Source organism: Macaca mulatta, chromosome 2 (assembly GCF_049350105.2).
Source record: "Macaca mulatta isolate MMU2019108-1 chromosome 2, T2T-MMU8v2.0, whole genome shotgun sequence".
Taxonomy (NCBI): domain Eukaryota; kingdom Metazoa; phylum Chordata; class Mammalia; order Primates; family Cercopithecidae; genus Macaca; species Macaca mulatta.
The window spans coordinates 96821994-96839512 of NC_133407.1; the positions used below are offsets into that span (position 1 = coordinate 96821994).

The window sequence follows — 17519 nt, forward strand, 5'->3', positions numbered from 1 at the left end:
CGAGAAAACAAAAAAAGGAAAAGAAAGAAAGAAAGAAGGAACAAACTCAGGACCAGGAGTCTCACTGGGCTGTGGTGGTTTCTCAGCCTGCATGTGGCCTTATAAACTTGAGTAAGTCACCTGTTGCTTCTGGGACTCAAAACTGGCCAGTGAGCTTTCCACTGGGTTCAGGAAATACAAGGATCAATAATAGAGGGTCCCTGCCCTTAAGAAGCTGACAGTCTAGAGAGGGATACTAAATAAACAGATTGCTGTAGTCAGTGCAGTTATTTCTGCAATAGAGAGATGAACAGCACCACACTGAGAGGAATTGAGGAGAATCAGAGGATACAATGACCAACCCTGCCAGGGGCAGTCGGGTAAAACCTTACAGAAGAGGTGATGTGAAGGATCACGGGAGTTTGTCATACAGAGAAGAGGATGGGAGCACTCGACTGTTGTTTACCTTGAGATGTGGTGGCTGGGGTTCATCACCTGAGCTCTGTTCCTGCCTTCTGATAAGGACGTGCCCTAAGTTACTACGTGGCGTTCAGGGAGGGTTCTGGTACCCCTGTGGAAACTCAACTCAGGCACAGTCTACATCCTGGCAAGGCTCAGTTAGAGGGCAGCTCACAAAAGAAATGGCTGGTGGGATAGGAATGGAAACCAGAGAAGGAGGTTGGAGGAGGGAGTTTCAAGAAGTAAATATTCAATAGCATTAAGTGCTACAGGGATCAGAAAAGATGAGAATGGTGAAAAATCAGACAATGTTTGGCATGTGGAAAAAAGACTGGAGGGAAATATACCAGAATGCTCATGATGGCTGCCTCTGGGTGCTGTGAGGATGCATGCCTGATCCTTTTCCTGCTCCTGTGCGCTGCTCTGCACTTGCCAAATTTTCTACAATGAGCATTTATTTGATAACCAAGAAATAGAACAATTGAAACTTGTTTAAAAAGAAGTCATTGGTGACCTTGGCAGGAGTGGATTCAGCAGAGCTGTACCGACAAGCCAGATTGCAGGGCATTAAGAAAGTAGCAGGGGGTGAGGAAGCAGAAGAAGTGCGTGGAACACTCGGAGAGAGAGCTGGCAGGACATGGAAGGGCAGAGACGGTTCTGGAGGCAGCCAGGCCAGGTAGGGATGTTTATTCTTTATTTAATGTGGGAGGGACTTTTGAAAGTGATAAAATTTCCTGCATCAAAAATCAGGATCTTATAAAGGACTTTTGTGCCTTTTCTGAATATAAGACAAAGAAGGGCTGGGTGCAGTGGCTCAAGCCTGTAATCCCAGCACTTTGGGAGTCCGAGGTGGGCAGATCATTTGAGGTCAGGAGTTCGAGACCAGCCTGGCCAACATGGTGAAACCCCGTCTCTACTAAAAGTAAAAAATTAAAAAATAGCTGGGCGTGGTGGCACACACCTGTAATCCCAGCTGCTGGGGAGGCTGAGGCAGAAGAATCACTTGAACCTGGGAGGCCAAGGTTGCAGTGAGCCAAGATCATACCACTGCACTCCATCCTGGGTGACAGAGTGAGACTCCACCTCAGAAAACAAAACAAAACAAAACAAACAAAAACAAAGAAGGAGAAAATTTATTGGAATTTCTAGGACTTTTCTGTGGATTATAGAGACAACAGAAAAAAAGAATTCTGAAAGTGGGATTGTCCTGGCAAATCTGGGCTTTGAGTTTGTTTATTGTGTGGGTTTCCCGTTAGAGGGGAAGGAACAAGTAAAGAAGAAGACAGAGAGGATGTTAAGAAGCAGGGAAGACCCATGTTCACAACGGTGTTATTCACAATAGACAAACGGTGGATGCAACCCAAGCGCCCATCAATAGATGAATGGATCACCAAAATGTAGCACATTTACACAATGGAATATTATTCAGCCATAAGAAGGAAGGGAATTCTGACACATGTCCCAACATGGATGAACTGCGAGGACATTATGCCAAGGGAAATAAGCCAGCCACAAAAAGACAAATACTGTATGATTCCATTTATGTGAGATATCTAAAACAGTCAAACTCGTAGAAACAAAAAGCAGAACGGTGACTGCCAGCGACTGGGGGAAGGAAGAATAGGAAGTTGTTGTTAAATAGGTACAGAGTTTCAGTTCTAGAAAATGAAAGAAATTCTGGAGACATTGTGATGACCGTTGCACAACAATCTATAACTTAGTGGCTAAAATAGTCAATTGTATATTATGTATACTTTAATCATAATTTAAACAAATTAAAAATAAATAGGTAAGTGAAAAGAATTACCCCACTCCCCAGAGAAGCAGGGGAGAAGTGGGGAAGCAAGTCTTCCCGGGTGGCAGGACCGTCCCTGAGTGTCCCAACAGGGATGGTTTTGGAAAAGTGTAAAGAACACTTTCTGGCTAAGAGCGGTGGCTCATGCCTGTAATCCCAGCACTTTGGGGGACCGAGGTGGGTGGATCACCCGAGGTCAGGAGTTCGAGACCAACATGGTGAAATCCTGTCTGTGCTAAAAATACAAAAAATAGCGGGGCATGATGGCGGGTGCCTGTAATCCCAGCTACTCAGGAGGCTGAGGCATGAGAATCACTTGAACCCAGGAGGCAGAGGTTTTAGTGAGAGATCGTGCCACTACACTCCAGTCTGGGTGACAAGAGCGAAACTCTGTCTCAGAAAAACAGAATGGTATCCATCCAGAGCACAAAGTGAAGATGGGAAAGGGAGATACAGAAATAGAAGTGGAGGAGGGAATGGGGGTGAGCCCAAGTGCCCAGGTCTATCCCCACCTGCTATGGCTAAGGTTTAGAGAATAGGTTGGACTTATTCGCCATTCATTTGTTCAATGAGGTACAGTGCTTCAGCACCAGCATACACATAGCGCCTTTGCGTGAATCAGAGAACAAACACCATCTCTTTCCCAGGGAGATACAACCTCCTGGGTGCGGGGTTTAGCGGGTGGACAGTATCTCTGTGGGAGGGGGGAGTTCAACCCCTACCTGAGCACTTGGCTGAGAGCCTCTGTATTATAAGCAACTTACACAGTTGCATCATCAGCCCTGTGTACCAGGCACTGTGTTAGATTCTGTAGAGTTTTCTTAGCTATAGAAGACCAGTCTGTGCCCTGAACTATCTAATGTTGCAAGTGTTGAAGGAGCCAAGGGAAGAGAGAGAAGGCAATCTCTTCGACAGCATGACCCTGAACCTCATGCACTTTGCTTCTGTGGGGCTCTGAGGCCAGGAAGCAGGGATGCAAAAGATGGCAGGAGGGACTGGGTTTGGGCCTTGGCATTGCAAACCCAATGGCGGGTCAAGGCCACAGGGGTGTGGGGAGGGGGTGAAGGGGTTGACTTGGTGTCCAGGCTTGGGAGGAGCCCGGTTTGACTGGGGAGGAAGGCACCTGGACACTGCACACGTGTGTGAGGTGTGCAGGAAGTCTGCCTGCTGCCTGGAGGAACCAACTTGCTGCTGGTTGCCTTAGGCAGGTGAAGCCTCTCTGTACTAAGCCTGCTACACAGGGATAGCCGGTCAACTTTGACTCCTCTGAATTATCCCTGGGGCAGAATGCCTGTAACCAATTTTAACCAGAGGCCAGCAGGCCTGGCTGCCTCTGATTTGTGCTGTCTTCCCCACTGTCAACACAAGCAAGATAATGATCTTTGGGCTATCTATGACAAGGGGTAACAGACTTTCCAGTCAGGGAAACCAGTGTTCAAATTCCAACTTTACAATTTATAAGCTAAGTGATCCTGGATAAGTCTCAAGTTTCCCTACCTGTAAAATGGATTCAATTATACCATCCCCCTAGGAGTTGATAAAGATGGAATGTGTTGATATACATAAAACACCCAGCACAATGCCTGTACAAACTAATGAATGTTCAGGGGATGTCATTTCACACACACACACACACACACACACACACACACACACATGCACAAATACACGCATGTGCACAACCACTTGGTTTGGGAAGTCCACATCTGTGAGGTCTGACACCTGGCCCATGTCAGTGGGGCTGGTACAGGTGATGAGGAAGACTTTTATCTGCAGCACAGAGAAATTCCTTCTGTCCACTTGCTCAGAGGTCCTTCGTCTCTCCTCTTTTCCTCTCCCAACCAGCAGGCTTAGAGACAGACCTCCTCTGCTGCCCGTGGCACAGGCTCACAGAGCATGCCACACGCTGGACGTGGCACTTCTCAGGCACTTGTGGTGGAGTATGAGGTGGTATGCTGACTGGCACTGCAATGCAGTGAGGTACAATGTGGGGAGCTAAGCAGCCCTGGGATGAATTGGGATACACGGTGGGGAGCTGAGTGACCCTGGGATTAAGTGGGGTACAGTATAGGGAGCTGAGGTACCCCATGATGAAGTGGGGTACAGTGTGGGGAGCCGAGATACCCCATGATGAAGTGGGGTACAGTGTGGGGAGCCGAGGTACCCCATGATGAAGTGGGGTACGGTGTGGGGAGCCGAGGTACCCCATGATGAAGTGGGGTACGGTGTGGGGAGCCGAGGTACCCCATGATGAAGTGGGGTACGGTGTGGGGAGCCGAGGTACCCCATGATGAAGTGGAGTACGGTGTGGGGAGCCGAGGTACCCCATGATGAAGTGGGGTACGGTGTGGGGGCTGAGGTACCCCATGATGAAGTGGGGTACGGTGTGGGGGCTGAGGTACCCCATGATGAAGTGGGGTATGGTGTGGGGAGAGGTGGGGCACACTGTGGCAGGTGAGTACCCCAGGATGTAGTGGAGTACAGTGGTAAACGGAGGCTCACTGGTGAGGGCAAATGCTCTGGTGAGAAGCAGCGCTACCTTCTGCTTCATAACCCTGCCTTCTCTTCCTATGTCTACTACTCCACTTTCTTTCTTTTTTTTTTTCTTTTTGAGGCGGAGTCTTGCTCTGTTGCCCAGGCTTTAATGCAGTGGGGTGATCTCGGCTCACTGCAAGCTCCGCCTCCTGGATTCACGCCATTCTCCTGCCTCAGCCTCCCCAGTAGCTGGGACTACAGGCGCCCGCCACCACGCTGGGCTAATTTTTTGTATTTTTAGTAGAGACGGGGTTTCATCGTGTTAGCCAGCATGGTCCTGATCTCCTGACCTCGTGATCCGCCTGCCTCGGCCTCCCAAAGTGCTGGGATTACCGCGCCCGGTCCTACTACTCCACTTTCAAATTAGACATTGCTGCTCAGGATTCCTTCCCTAGAAATGGACCTAAAATACCTGTCCTACAGACATGACCCTGAGGACAGCCAGTGGCTTCTCACCTGGGCTCCTCGCTCCCAGCACTGCGTGCTGCTGGGTGAGAGTTCCCTTTGTGCAGAGCCCACTTACCACGTGTTGGATGGATGCGTCCATTAAGGATGGGATGGATGGAGTACAGGAGTCCATTTCGCACACATTTCCTGTGGTCTCCCAGGTGTCGCGCACAAGATGGCCTCTGGAGATCAGACGGGGAATACAAACTGGTCCCTGTTCTCAAGGAGCTCACATAGGCCCCCGGCTTCATCTGGGCTGAGAGATTTGACCCACACACTTATCCAGTGTAGGGGACAGGGCACCAGCTCTGCCTTGGTAAGCCTGGGAAGGCTCGACAGAGTTGGTAATCTCCGAAGCGGGCTTTGGAGGAGGCATAGGAGTGGAGGACCATGGAACAGGCATTTGAGGCTGGCTCTCAGTGGCTTTAGGAGGTGGGAGATATGTCCTATAGAGGTTCTCCAAGGACCCACAGTGCTATGCTGATTTTTGAAACCCAGCAGGACCTAGGCAGGGTGACAAGGGCAGTGACAGAGCTACAGTTGTGTCTTTTTAGAGGGAAGTAAGAGTGAGCATGGTCAGAGAACCTGGCTACACCCATCTCTTGCAGTCATAATCTATTCCTTTCCAATCAAAGAGGGAGGGAGAGCGGTTTTTATCCCTCAGACACAGGGATGAGGCTAGGAGGGAGGAGCTGGGTGGGCTGGGCTGGACCAGCCTGGCCCTGGCGGACCTGCAGTTGGGCGGGAGGATGCTGGTTATTTGACTACAATGTATGTTTAAGGTCTCAGTTACAATGGGCCCCGGGCACTGTGTAACAAGCTGCAGCTGTCCCGTTGCTCATTAGCTTTCCTGACATCTTCTTGGGCTGGTCCTGGGAGAGCCGCCCCCAAGCTCCTCCCTGTGGGCCAGGACCTGAATAGCTGACTTCTTGCCCCCAGCCTCAGAGCTGCCATGATGAATGGTGCTGCTGCCCCGTGCAGACAAACGTCTTCCAGGAACAAGCCCTGTTTGTTTAAATCAAATGATCACCATCTACTCTGGCGAAAGCCCCTCCCTGAACTCAAGGCCCAGGCCTGCCTCAACTGCCACCCGCCTGTCCCTCTGCCTCTGCACATTAGGAAAGGACACATCAAGGAGTCAGGAACAGCTCTAGCCACTGTCTTCAGAATGGGGACAGAGCAGGGTCTCCAGGACCAGCAGGGCCTGGTCATCTTTGGAAGTGGGGTGAGAAAGGACTAAGCCTTCATGGAGACATGGAGAAGCAGCCAGCAGCATGGGAAAGCAGGGCCTCAGCTGCACTGCGTCTGTGCTCTGTGCTTTGCACTTTCTACATGTGTCTGTACTTAAGTTACGCCTCTCCCGGCTTCAGACCCCTCAAGCATAGAAGAGTTTGTTAGGTCCACAGCTCTCAACCCCGGCTGCACACTGGGGTCACCAGAGGAGCTTTTAGCAACTACTGATTCAGTTGGGTTCCAGGCAAGGCCATTTCTTCCCCTCAGGCCCTCAAGCGATTCTAGTGTGCAGCCTTTGGTTTGAGTAGCTCCCAAGGTCTCTGACTGCATGGCTTATCAGGTCTTCTTTAAAAATTCCTGGCTGCTTAGGAAACACCTTCAGGAGGTCATCAATTTGCAGACTGCGGGCCCCAAGAAGTTCCTGTAGCAGGAGTTCTTCCTAAACAAACCCATCTGAACTGGAGCAGGAAGGGACCCCAGAGCCCACCTGTTCCAACTTGGTTTTAGAGATGGCAAAGCTGGAGAGTACTCCTCCTCTCCTTGGGAGGACCCGCAGCTCAGATGGGAAGTGCTTTGTCAACGTAAAGCACCAACACTGGGAAATTACTACAGATAGAGTCATTGAGGATGGAGATTGGGGCACTGGAATTGTAACCACTATCTGTCTCCCCAACTAGATTGTAAGCACCTTAATTGCAGAGACCAGGTCTCCTTTGTTGTGTGTGTGTGCGTATGTGTGTGTGTGTCCTCCTGACTTAGCAATAAATGACTATGTGGATGGATGGATGGATGGATGGATGGATGGATGGATGGATGGATGGGTGGGTGGGTGGATGGGGCCTTCCACAGGTAAATTTCCCTTCCTTACTCATCACTACATTTTGCTATGGGTCACCTAGGCTGTCATCACAACTGTCACTGTTGTGAATAATGGAGTGTCAGGAGCTGAGGGAGGCAGTAGGGTATTGAGAGAACCTGTTAGCCTTGGAACTCAGGGGAGGGCCATTAATAAGGAGTAAGTATCCGAAGCTGGTCCTGACAGGCTTGCTGTGAATGGTGAGGCCAGATTACATGCCCATTATACCCTGCTGTGAATCCACATCTCCCTAAGCCCCATCACACAGTGTAGCCGGGAATTTCTCACCCTCAAAGGCCATTTCTGCCCAAAGAAGAATGTGGACCTGCAGGTTCCAGGTGAGAAGGAGAGGGGCCCAGGGGCTGGGTGAGGACAGAAGTTGATGCTCTGGCCTTAGTATGAATAACCCCTACAAATTCTTAATTCCTCAAAATACTGCCCAACATGCAACCAGCCACCTTTTATTGAACTTCCAAGTGGGCAGACACCGTGCTTGGCTGAGGATACAGAGGTAAAAGAGAAAGACCTCAGAGAACATATGGTCAAGGAGTAGAAGCTGTCGGGGAAAGGGCAGAGGGCTGGTGAGCACGGAGGAGAAAGTGCCAGACGGGGCATGAACCGCAGGGGTGGCTTCATAAAGGGGCAAGATTTAAGCTCGGAGGGAGTTTAGGGTGGCTCCCGGGAATCTGAATTTCTATCTTTTTTTTTTTTTTTTTTTGAGATGGAATCTTGCTCTGTAGCCCAGGCTGGAGTGCAGTGGTACAATCTCAGTTTACTGCAACCTCTCGGGTTCAAGCGACTCTCCTGCCTCAGTCTCCTGAGTAGCTGGGATTACAGTCACGCGACACCATGCCCAGCTGATTTTTGTATTTTCAGTAGAGGCAGGGTTTCTTTTATTTATTTATTTATTTTCTGAGATGGAGTCTCACTCTTTCTCCCAGGCTGGAGTGCAGTGGTACAATCTCAGCTAACTGCAACCTCTGTCCCCTGGGTTCAAGCGATTCTTCCGTCTCAGCCTTCCAAGTAGCTGGGATTACAGGCATGCACCACCACGTCCAGCTAATTTTTGTATTTGCAGTAGAGACAGGGTTTCCCCATGTTGGTCAGGCTGGTCTTGAACTCCTGACCTCAGGTAATCCACTTGCCTCAGCCTCCCAAAATACTGGGATTACAGGCATGAGCCACCGCACCCGGCCGAATCTGAATTTCTTCTCGAATGCATGGGGGAATCTGTTGTGCCGACAGGTTAGGAATGATTTGTCTAGTGAGCAGTGGAGAAGGCATCCTAGGCAGCAGAAACTGCATGTGCAAAGAAAGGGAGGTGATCTAAGGGCACACAGGGAACGGCAAACACTCAAATATGTGTAGAAACCAGGTTATTTGGGGGGAAAGGGGATGCAACCAGAGTGGGAGGAAGAAAATCAAAATGCCATTTTGTTCGAATCGTTGAAAATAATTCCCCCAGGAAACAGTAATCCATTTCAGCCTTCCTCATTCAGTGCTGATTTGCCCAAGTGGCAGGGAGATCTGGTGCCGATTACCAGGTTTCGGTGCATTAGGTAATGCAACAATAAAATCTGGGTCACTGCAGCACAAAGTCCCCTTTATTTTGACAAGTGTAGTTTTTACTCTGAAGTGTTATCATAAATAATTAAATTAAACCAGTAAATGGGTTGTAGTATGCTTTGCTGCAGTAACAAAGTCTCTGTAACCCCAGACACTGAGCCGCTCCTTTGGGGGATTCTTGGCTCGGAAACATTTGGGAATTTTTCAGAAGTCAAGAATATTTGGAGTAGTCAAGGCAGAGAGGTAGAGCTGAAGGCTTGTTCCAGCCCATCCTGCTGCCCCATTTCCCACTGGGCTTCCCTATCCTGCTGTACCCCATTCTATCATTTGACCTGTGGCAGCTTGAATCTGTAAAGGGATCACTCCTCAGCCCTAGGCTGGCCTGGAATGAAGAGGGGTCGAGGGTCCCAGCGCACGTATTGGGCAGCCCCCCACCCTCCTTTTTTTTTTTTTTTTTTGAGACAGAGTTTTGCTCTCTTTGCCCAGGCTGGAGTGCAGTGGTGCAATCTCAGTTCACTGCAACCTCCACCTCCTGGGTTCAGGTGATTCTCCTGCCTCAGCCTCCTGAGTAGCTGCGATTACAGGCATGTGCCACCATGCTCGGCTAATTTTGCATTTTTAGTAGAGATGGGTTTTCTCCGTGTTGGTCAGGCTGATATTGGGCAGCCTCTTTTTTTTTTTTTTTTTTTTTTCATAATGCCCACTCAGGCATCAGAGCATCAATAAATAAGGACTTCAAATCTTAGGGTAGAAGGGCTTGCAGGGACTCTCAAGACCACCAGACAACCCACCGCCACCCACACTTTCACCATTTCATAGACGTGAAAACCAGGGAAGTGAAGTGACATGACCCATTGCTTGTTGGCCGATGGACGGGATTAAGTAACATGCAGAGTGTGAGTGCCGAAGACTTGGAGACCCAAAGGGGAATGTGTTGGAGACACAGGGGCTGCATGCAGGCAGAGAAAGGGGAAGTTGCAGGAAATGGTAAGAGGCAGGGCTGAGGTCTACTAGAGGGCTGGGAGCTTTGAACCAGGCCTTCAGGGGGAGACCCTGAGGAGTCATCACCGGAGCCCTCAAGTACTCAGACCTCTGCCTGCTGCATCAGGACAGTTCTCAAACTCAGCAAGAGAGAAGTAAAATCTCTGTAGTGAAGAAGGAAAAATGGTGCTGGAGAGAATACCCAGAGGCCAAACCTGCTGGCTTTAAAGCAGGGAGGAGCTTTTGATCCCTCCCCAGGGTGAGTGCGTCTGCCTTTCACCTCCTTCTCTCCCATCCAGCCCCTCTGCTCTCCCGTTGTCCTGCCTGCTGGACGTCCAGGCATCAGCTTCTGTCACCCTTGTCAAGGCCCGCAGATAAGGTGGCGGTTGGTGGCCAGATTAGAGGGGAGTAGCATTCCACTGCCCCCTCTTTTGGTGGCATCCAGGCCTGTAGGACTCCATGCAGGGACAACCCCATTCATAGAGCCAGAACTCCCAGTGAGAGTTCTAGAATGGGGCCTCCTTCCGAATCCCAGAGCCTCCGGCTGAGCCAGCTCCAGGGAGAGCGTGACAAACAGGTGTCCTGGACACAGAGGCCTCTGGAGACCCAGTGAGCCTGTCAGAATGAGGGGCCTGACGGCACGCACGGCCTTCCCTCCTGCCCCTCCGCAGACTGGCTGTTTTTCATAGCACCTTTAGTGGAAATTAAAGCATGTTTTTCTAACTCCATGGAACTCTGAGCTATGTAAACAATAGAGATAGAGTTGGAACAAAAATCACCTACAGGGCAGATAGCTGCACCAGAAATCCCTCCGGGGAGGAGGCCAAGGCTCCTTGGTGTTTAACAGCACAAAAACTCAGATATTAGAGAAGTGTCGGTGCCCGGGGCAAACCCCAGGGCTGTGAGGTCTTCATTCAGAGGTCAGTGAAAGGGAAGGCCCGCACCTGGTGGGCTGCGTGGTACTCCCTTCTTCTCCCTGACATCTATTGCACCCTTCCCAAGGCATGTGGACCAGGGACAGGGAAAGTGAGCTCAGCTGACTCAGAAACCCTGGCAAAGCCTGTGCCCAGCTTGCTGTTCCTCACCGGAGACCTTTGGGGTTCTAGGCCACTCTTAGGTGGTGATGGCAGGGCAGGTGTGCACAGGTCTACCTATGAGGTGGGGATCTGCAACTGTCCCCAGAAACCCACTGCTAAACTTGGTCCTTAGGGACTTCACTGCCCTGCTGGCCTCCTCCTCTCTTTGAGACACCATGGACTCCAGGAAACCCTCTCTGAACCCCAAGGTGCACCCTGGGGTGCCAAGCTTCTCTGTGTGCCCTGCACTGCACCCCGTCATACTCAGAGCTTATCACCTCAAGTGTATCTCCTTAAGACAGGGCTGTGTTTGACTTATCTCTGTGCACACTTCCATATACAGCAGGTGCTCAATAAATGCTTGTTGGACAGAATGGGGCATCTCTAGGCCAGGCCTGGTGTCCCTGATCAGGACGGCTTCAGTGGGAGGCCCAGCTTTCTGGCCTCAGCTGCCCCTGGCCCGGGGGTCCGGTGCGGGAGAGACCAGGGTGGTCAGAGCGTGCACTGCCCTTCAATCCAGCGCTGGGTTCTTTCCCGTCACGGCCAGATCCCATCTCCTCTTCACCACATAGCGCTGTGGCTACCACATTCCCTCTCTGGCAGACATTGTGGGGATGTGTGTAGTCAGGTTGTGGGGAGGGGACTTTAAACAAACAGTCCATGGCCCCAGTCGGTGCCAAGGCTCACCACACCCCCACCCCCACACCCCCTCTCCAGGCTGAGGCGGCTTGCTGGACCTTGTGACCAGGAGCCCACAGAATTCATTTCATAAAAAAGGATTTGGTGCTCTGCTTCTCACCCCACCCCCAGCTGGGCCAGAGAGCACCTGAGTGCTCCTCCTGCTCTCCCTCCCTCTTGGGCCTTTCACCCCCTAATCCACCAAGTGGGGGAGTGGTCACGTGGGCCCCCAGCTCTCGACAGGAAGCTGTCGGCACCGCTGGCTCGCAGGGCCAGCTCCCTTACCGCCAGGGAGGCAGGCTGCCGTCCCCCAGCCCGGCTTGCTGAAACCCAACCCCTCTTTCCAGCTGCAGCTCAGAAGAGCCCCTGGCCAGCCTTCCCCAGGGACCCTGCAGCCTGCAGATCTCACGGTCAGGGAATTTTCCCTGCACAGTGTTCCAAGCCAGCAGAGCCTCCAGAACAAAGGGCAGAGAGACAGAGACCCGTCTCTTCCTATCCCCCATCAGCGGCAAGAAAGACCCAGCCCACAGAGGCTGCTCCCCGGATCTGGGGGAAGGGTACACCCAGAGGACAAAGACCATCCTTCCTGGGAGACCTGTGCCTCGGGAAGCACTCCCTGGAGGAGCCAGGACCAGATAGATTTGCGCAGTCCCCGTTTCCTCCAGCTCTTCCACCCCAGGGAGGAAAGTGACCTATACTGGTCCTGACATCCCAACGGCCACAGGTGTCAGGAGGCCTGTGTCAGAGTCAGGTGCTGCGCAGAAGGGGATTGTTGCTGGTTAGTGGGGAAGCACACGTTCCAGAACCCAGTGATTCCCTTCCCTGGGGAAAATGCAATTTACAAAAGAAAACTGGGTCTTTTTTGTTGTGGTCCCTAAGAACAGACTGTTCCTCAAACTCAGATAATAAACTGCTGTCAAGCAGCAGTCCTGGTAACATATAACGGAGTGGAGAGAAACCTGCAACCAGTATTGGTTCAAGCTCTGATGTCATCACTAACTAGCTATGTGGCTGGTCTAGCTCTAGGGACACCCCAAAGCCACTGTGGCCCTGACAGAATATATTATAACTAACTTCTCTGAGCCTCATTTTTTCTCATCTGTAAGATGGGACTATTATCATTTATCATGCCTACCTTCCTTCATTTGGCAAACATTAAGAACCAGCTATGTGCCAGGTGCTAAGTCTGTTGCTGGAAGCTGAAAAATAACAGGATTCCCCACCCCAGGTCACATTAACTAATGGATATAAAGGTGCTTGGAAAACTGAAATGCTGAAATAAATAGATAAGGACCAGCTGTAATGATCTCATTAACTTTCTGGGAATGAGGCTGCTGAAGTGATTTTTAAAGTTCTTAAAAACAGTTAAGTAAGCCAGACCTGTCTCTGTAATCTGGCCTGCACTATTTATTTGCTTAGCAAACCATTTCTTCATAGATAGTGCAAAAGGAAAGACTTCAGACCAGCCTGAGGCAGAATTTATCCCAAATTCAGAGTGAGTGGGGTCTGAATTAATTAGGTCTTTCTGTAGCTTAATGTATAAACCTGGGCTCAGGAAATTTGGCCTTTAAAGCAGGTGCCCTTTCAAATGAGTGGGTTTCATGTGACTGTTTTAACTTCAGCTTCATTACCCTTTATGGGCTGCAGGAGTGGTGGGGGGAGCAGGCAGGAGGGATCTGGTGTGAGTCTGCTTCCGTGAATGGGGAGCCAAAGGAACTGTAAAACAGCCCCTGGGTCCTCAACAGCCCTCTCCCAACCAGGGCCAGCCAAGGTGACCTGCCCACCTCCCCATGGAGGTAAATTCATATTTACAGGCCCCGTCTGGGGTCTCCTCCAGTCTCAGGTGAGGGCAAGGGCCAAGGCTCCCAGTCCTACTTGTGGGGCTGGTCACCTGCTGGGGTTTCCTCCTTCGACCTCTCATTGTCCTTGAACTTCTTGTTCTAGCTCATTGGCAGCCTCCAAACTCCGCAGCATCAGAGCGCTGTGCCAGGATACTCTCTCGCTCAAAAACCCACGGTTATTCCCTACTGTCTGAAAGTCCTCAGCCCCCACCACCTGCTCTTATTATCTGCCCGAGATGCTCCAGGTCACCCATCTCTTTAGACAGTCCAATATAGCCGCCACCAACCACCCATGACCATGGAGCACTTGCAGTCTATCCCAACTGAGATGTGCTGTAAGATACACACCCAGATCTGTAAGATACACACCCAGATAATGAAGATTCGGTATGAAAAAAGTAATGTAGGCCGGGCATGGTGGCTCACACCTGTAATCCCAGCACTCTGGGAGGCCGAGGTAGGTGGATCACCTGAGGTCAGGAGTTTGAGACCAGCCTGGCCAACATGGTGAAACCCCATCTCTACTAAAAGTACAAAAATTAGTTGGGCATGGTGGCAGGCGACTGTGATCCCAGCTACTCGGGAGGCTGAGGCAAGAGAATCACTTAAACCCAGGAGGCGGAGGTTGCAATGAACCAAGATCATGCCACTGCACTCCAGCCTGGGCGAGACTCTGTCTCAAAAAAAAAAAAAAAAAAAAAAAAGAAATGTAAACTATCTCATTAATAATGCTTATAATCTTTATATTGATTACATGTCAAAAGAATATGGATATATTGGGCTAAATAGAATATATTATTAAAATGAATTTCCCGTTTTTTACATTTTAAATGCGCTACTAGAACGTGTGAAATTACCCATGTGGCTCCCATGTGTGGCTTGCAGTAATGTCTACTAGCCAGCCTGCTCCGGAGTATCACGCAGGAAAAGTGCCTGGGCTGGGTGGTGGGCAGATTTCCCTTTCGGTGCTACTTGGTATGTAACCTTTCTAAACTTCTATTTCCTTTCGTTTCAAATGGGATTAAAAGTACTTGCTTCAGGTGATTACTAGGAGAGCAAGATGAGCCAACAGCTGCCGAAGCTACTAGCATAGAGCAGTTAACTCAATACACGTTGGCTTCCTTCCCTGTCCTTTCCAAATCACATTTCAAAACATCTTTTAGAGGAGTGGTTCTCCCTGGATGCACCCAGAAATCACCTGGGAAGTTTTCTATTTTTTATATATATATATATACACACACACACACACACACACACACATACACCCAGGCCTGGACTCCATTTTTTTGTTTTGTTTTGTTTTTGATTTTTGTTTGTTTGTTTTTTTGGAGAGGGAGTCTCTCTCTGTCACCCAGGCTGGAGTGTAGTGGTACAATCTCAGCTCACTGCAACCTCCACCTCCTGGGTTCCAGCAATTCTCCTGTCTCAGCCTTCCGAATAGCTGGGACTACAGGCACACACCACCATGCGTAGCTAATTTTTGTATTTTTAGTAAAGATGGGGTTTCACCATATTGGTCAGGCTGGTCTCGAACTCCTGACTTCAGGTGATCCACTTACCTCGGCCTCCCAAAGTGCTGGGATCACAGGCGTGAGTGGACTCCTTTTTTTTTTTTTTTGAGTCAGAGTTTTGCTCTTGTTGACCAGGCTGTAGTGCAATGGCGTGATCTCAGCTCACTGCAACCTCCACCTGCCAGGTTCAAGCGATTCCCCTGCCTCAGCTTCCTGAGTAGTCAGGATTACAGACATGTGCCAGCACACTCAGCTAATTTCGTATTTTTAGTTAGAGACATGGTTTCTCCATGTTGGTCAGGCTTGTCTCGACTCCCAACCTCAGGTGATGCGCCCACCTTGGCCTCCCAAAGTGCTGGGATTACAGGCGTGAGCCACTGCCCCCAGCTGGACTCCATTCTTTTTTTTTTTTTTTAGACGCAGTCTCGCTCTGTCACCCAGGCTGGAGTGCATTGGCGCCATCTTGGCTCACCGCAAGCTCCACCTCCAGGGTTCACGCCATCTCCTGCATCAGCCTCCTGAGTAGCTGGGACTACAGGTGTCCACCACCACGCCCGGCTAATTTTTTGTATTTTTAGTAGAGACGGGGTTTCAACGCATTAGCCAGGATGGTCTCCATCTCCTGACCTTGTGATCTGCCCGCCTCGGCCTCCCAAAGTGCTGAGATTACAGGCATGAGCCACTGTGCCCAGCCCAGACTGCATTCTTAATTGGAGTCAGGGTGAGTTTAATTAGTCAGGTTGGGACCTGGGCATCAGCATAGTTTAAAGGGCTCCAGGTGATCTAATGCATAGCAAGGGTTAAGAATTCCTGCCCCAAAAGAACCAATTGCTCCTTCACCCCTCAGTGCTCTGACCCTGTGCTTTATATGCTGTCCCTTTAGCATTTTACATGTGTTTTGTGCTACTTTGATGATAACCAACTTTCCTGAACGCCTACCTGAACGCCTTTCCTGAACATCTGGCACTTTACGTATATTATCTTTAATCCTTATCACAACTCTGCAAGGTAAATTAGATTAACCCCATTCTGCAGATGAAGAAGCTGAGGCTTAGAAAGGTTAAAGTAACTTGTTAAATCAGTGGAAGGGAACTGGGAGGAAGCACTCAACCCCCCAGCAAGCCTGACTCCAAGTGAGAGTCATTGCTTCCTAGACTATGCTGCCTTTGCTTTCGATGATTCCGTCACAAGAATCTACGCGTCCAGGGGCAGGGGTGCTTTATTCCTGTTTGCAACAGTTCTCAAATGAGGCGTTCAGCAACCCCTTGATAAATACTGACTGAACCTCAGAGGACCTGTGTTGCTTTTTTGTTTTGAGATGGAGTCTCGCTCTGTCACCCAGGTTGGGCGTACAGCATACAGGCTGGAGTACAGCGGCACGATCTCGGCTTACTGTAACCTCCACCTCCTGGGTTCAAGCTATTCTCCTGCCTCAGCCTCCCAAGTAGCTGAGATTACAGATGGGCACCATCACACCCAACTAATTTTTGTATTTTTTTTTTTTTTTTTTTTTAGAGATAGTTTCTCTCTTGTTGCCCAGGCTGGAGTGCAATGGTGCGATCTCAGCTCACCACAACCTCTGTCTCCTGGGTTCGAGCCATTCTCCTGCCTCAGCCTCCTGAGTAGCTGGGATTACAGGCATGTGCCACCACGCTCAGCTAATTTTGTATTTTTAGTAGAGATGGGGTTTCTCCATGTTGCTCAGGCTGGTCTTGAACTCCCGACCTCAGGTGATCCGCCCGCTTTGGCCTCCCGAAGTTCTGGGATTACAAGTGTGCCACCGCCTCCATCCCAGAGTACCTGTTTGAAAGTATCTGAATGCAGGCTGAGAGGCTAGAGAGCTAGCCTCAGGGCCCGTAAGGATTCAGGTCTGTGCTGTGCTCTGTTGTGCGCCGAGCAGTCTCAGGGCCAGGGGAGTTTCAGGGCTGCCCTCCCCAGGCAGGCCTCTAACAAGGACAGGACGGGCTCTAAAAAGGACAGCGGGCAAATGAGAGAGGCTCCTTGGTTTCTAATGTACCATTCTCCAACACTCAGTCTCTCTTGGCAACTCTCTGGCCCAGAAGCACCGTTGAGAGCACAGGTCCCTCATGGTCAAGAAGGCAAGAGATCTGACTTTGGTGGCTCCTGGATGGGTGGCAGGTGCCCCAACCCCACCCTAGCAGTGCCTCCGCCACCTGCAGGTCCCCTCCCCAATCTGCCACCACCGAGGGCTGCTTGGATTTTTTTGGACCAGGTGTGAGTCCATGTAGTTGCATTCTTTTCAAAGTAGGTGGTGTGTTAAAGGCTTGACTAAATGGGATTCAGTTTTTCTACTTTTGTAAGACTTCAAATACAAATGTTCTTAAGTCAGAGGGAAAAGCCTTTGCCTCCAGCCACATGATGGACTCACCTGCAGCCATTCAAAAGGAGAAGAGGCAAACCGCACAGTGGCACGGAAAGACAAGGATGATGGCCGCGAAGTGGGGGCAGCATCCGATCCACATTCTAGAAGTAGCATAATCACAATTACTAAACATTGAAAAAAGGAAAATAAAGAGGTAGGAGAGCGGGGGAAGAATACAT

At 50.3% G+C, this 17519-nt stretch overlaps 1 protein-coding gene and 1 long non-coding RNA gene across 12 annotated transcripts in view; one reads left to right on the plus strand and one right to left on the minus strand.

The window, feature by feature from the left end:
* The first annotated feature begins 953 nt into the window (after positions 1 to 953).
* The window catches only part of VPS8 (VPS8 subunit of CORVET complex), a 388385-nt gene continuing 371819 nt past the window's right edge, over positions 954 to 17519 (plus strand). For 3 of the 11 annotated variants that reach the window (XM_077991934.1, XM_077991941.1, XM_077991930.1), the window contains exon 1: positions 954 to 1114. The gene's annotated coding sequence lies outside the window, so the exon portion shown is untranslated. The remainder of the gene's footprint in view (positions 1115 to 17519) is intronic. The other 8 variants (XM_077991935.1, XM_077991929.1, XM_077991925.1 and 5 more) reach the window with 5 other exon arrangements.
* Positions 2678 to 4886, minus strand: LOC144339081 (uncharacterized). Its single transcript, XR_013413744.1, has 2 exons — positions 3856 to 4886; positions 2678 to 3816 (listed from the first exon to the last, which is right to left on the minus strand). It is a non-coding gene; the product is annotated as an uncharacterized LOC144339081 (long non-coding RNA).